This window comes from Pongo pygmaeus, chromosome 8 (genome assembly GCF_028885625.2).
Source record: "Pongo pygmaeus isolate AG05252 chromosome 8, NHGRI_mPonPyg2-v2.0_pri, whole genome shotgun sequence".
Lineage (NCBI taxonomy): Eukaryota > Metazoa > Chordata > Mammalia > Primates > Hominidae > Pongo > Pongo pygmaeus.
Genome location: NC_072381.2, coordinates 109646928 through 109650029, shown reverse-complemented (window position 1 = coordinate 109650029; position 3102 = coordinate 109646928).

The window sequence follows — 3102 nt, the reverse complement described above, 5'->3', positions numbered from 1 at the left end:
AAAAAAAAAAAAAAAAAAAAAAAGTTAGCGAGTTATTTTAATCCTTTCAAGCTGCAAAAGAGAAAAAGGCTGGCGTTTTGTCTAGAGTTATATTTTCCTCCAAGAGACTAAATAGGTGGCCCCAGGAATTCCGCCACTTGTAAAACGCGCCGCAGAAAACTCTCCCAGACTTGTAAGAACTTAACCCCTTCCGCTCCGCGGCTTAGAACGACTTTTAAGGGCGTCCTCCCCGCGCCCCTGTCCACTCTCTCCAGTTTACTCCAGTGGCCTGATTCCGTCTCTCCCAGTCACTCTCCAGTTCTGCCGTGCCGGGGGAGTTTCTGGGGGCTCACTGGGCAGATCTTCCCGGCGGATCCTGGGACCAACCACCGAAAACCACACGGTCCTCCTTAAGGAGCTTCCGCGGCCGCGGGTAGAGGCGGGTGTTTTGTTCTTATAAGGAGGAAAAAGTTTTTGTGACATCCAGGAAATAAGTAACTCTGAAGTCCAGTAGAGCCGGCCTCTGCAGGCCAGAAGGTGGGAGCCAGCGGGGGCATCGCCGCCCGCGCCCCCTCTAAGTGCCCGGCCGCACGCTCCGCCGCAGCCGCCTGCAAGCAGCGGCGCCCCGGCCCTCGACCCGAGCGCAAAGCCTGTGCTGGAGCCGTCCTCCCGCGGCGGGGACCGGGACCGGGGACCCAAGCCAATCGTAAGTCCCAGGGCAGCCTAGTGTGCTGAAGGAAGAAGAGCGCGATGGAGACCGCGAGCTCGGAGGAGCTGTGTCGGAGATGGCTGCCGGCAGAGGGGGCGCAGGAGGGTGTGGGGAGCGCGGGCGCCTGCTCGGCCCCCGGGTGGGGGCTGACTTTGGAGACCCCTTTAAAACGCGCGTGCCCAGGCGGGCGTATTGCCTCCTCGCGGTCCCGCGTCCTGTTCCCGCCGCGTCGGGGGATGCGTCCCGGGCGCTCGCTCCAGCCAGGGCTGCGGGCAGCTCCTCCTCGAGGCGCGTGCAGCCTCGGAGCCCAGAGCGGGACCACGTTTTTGTTCCTAGTGCCCAGGTGACCCGTTACTTCTCACATCTGAGCAGAGCGCTGCCGCAGAAAGAAAAGCCGGTTCGCCCTGCTCATTTGCTGCCCCCTTTTCCCCTTCCCCTTCCCTCCCTTCCTGTAAGGGAGGAATAGGCGTGAAGTTTGTTTTTTCTCGGTTCATGGTAGTGAAGTTATGGGGCTGCTTCAGGCCGGATAAAGTCCCTGCCGCTTCCTCTTTCGGGACTATTAGTGGACCAGACCTCATGCTGTGCAGACTTGCTCTTGGGCTGCAAATAACTCTCTGCCCCTTCACCCCTAACCCCACCCTCAACCCCATCCCTGTGACTTTGCCATTCTGGCCGCCAGGTGAAGACTCAAGGAGTTCCGGGGCGGGACTCCCCATCCAAAACGCTTTCTCTTAAAAAAAAAAAAAAAAAAAAAAAAAGCCGCCGACCAAGAAGGTAAAATATTTTACGGAACCAGGCAGGGGCCTCATTTTGCCTTTTGCCCCTCTGCTGGTATGAGAAAAGCACCCTTTCACAACTAGTAGAGTACCAGATACTGGTCTCATTTCACAAATAGTGGAGTACCAGATATTGGTCGCAATCTGGACTCTGGTCTTTTGGGTCTAAATCGGGGTCGCGGTCTATTTTCTTGTTCTTTTTTTGGATATGACCCAGGGCTCTGGCCTTTTACAAATCGAGTCTATCTGACTGCCAGCTAAAGTTCATCTGTGGTTGGTGCAGTGTTAGGCCCAGGTTAGCCCTGAAAATAGAGTATCAGAAAAGTAGATTGCTGTCTTTCCTCCTTATGAAAACAGAATAGGCTGTGTTTTTGAGTCCTCCCTCTAGCCCACGTGCCTAAGTGGCTTTCATTGTTTGCTAATTCCCTGTATGTTGCTGCTGCTCCGGGCCATTCTGCCTTCAGATTTTCTCCACTTGTGGGTAACCATGAAGTAGTTATACTGACCCTCTGCTCTCCCTGGGTGCATTCTTCTCATGCTCAGTAAATCTACATTTTACGTAAGATAAAGTCAGCATGTGAAATTATAGCTATCTGTTTGGCAACAAGGGGAATGCAGTTTTGTTTTCGGTTTTGTTTTTTGCATGACTGAGTTCCCAAGCTTAACTTTTCCCTTTGGCATCCTGAGCTTGGGGTCCTGAGGTTGTATTTTCCTTTCACAGCTGTCAGCAGGGACAGGTGGCCATCAACAGTTACGAGAGAGGCTGGGCTGGGTGGCTCGTGCTTATCTTCCCAGCGCTTTGGGAGGCTGAGGTGGGAGGATTGCCTGAGCCCAGGAGTTCGAGGCTTAGAGCTGGGATCACTTGGTTGGAGCTAGGATAGTGCCACTGCACTCCATCCGAGTAACAGAGTTGAGACCCTGTCTTCAACCTACCCCCCAATGCGCCGCTGCCCCCCCCCCCCCGCCCGCCCAGAAAAAAAATAACTGGGCAGGAGAAGGTGCTTTCAGGTCCAAGACTCAGGTTCCATGTTTGGAATTGAGAGTCCGCCCCAGTAGGGTTGAGGTGGCACGGCAGCCTGTGGGGCTTTAATGGAGAATCTGCTTGGAAGGGACGGGTGCTCCAAGTGTTCTAGGAGCTGAGAAGCAGGACTTTATTAGGGATGACACCAGGCCATCCTGGACCCTTCTCTCACCCAGCCTTGCTGGGGAGGTGTACAGAGCCACGAGGATGCTGAGAACTGTTCATGATAACCTCCAGGGCTGCTGCTAGCCTATTCAGTCCTTTGCATGAATTAGAATAAGGTGCTCTGTCTTGGCAAGAGGATGGGATTTGATGCCTCTTAGAAATACTGGCCTTACTTGAGTGGACATAGCCAAGCCATGTAGCTGGGTAAGTGGCATGTGAGCTGGATTTATCCTCACCCCTCAGCCAGGTGCCTTGAGCAGTACACTGCCTGGTCCACCATTCACACAGCAGCCCTGATAAACAAACACTATTGAGGGCTTAACATTTGCCAGGCTTTTTTTTTTTCCCCAAAAGTACTTAGCCTGTATTAACTCATTTAATCCTCACACTAGCCGTATGAGTTAGTTACTGTTAACTCCATTTTACAGATGAGGAAACTGAGGCACAGGGAT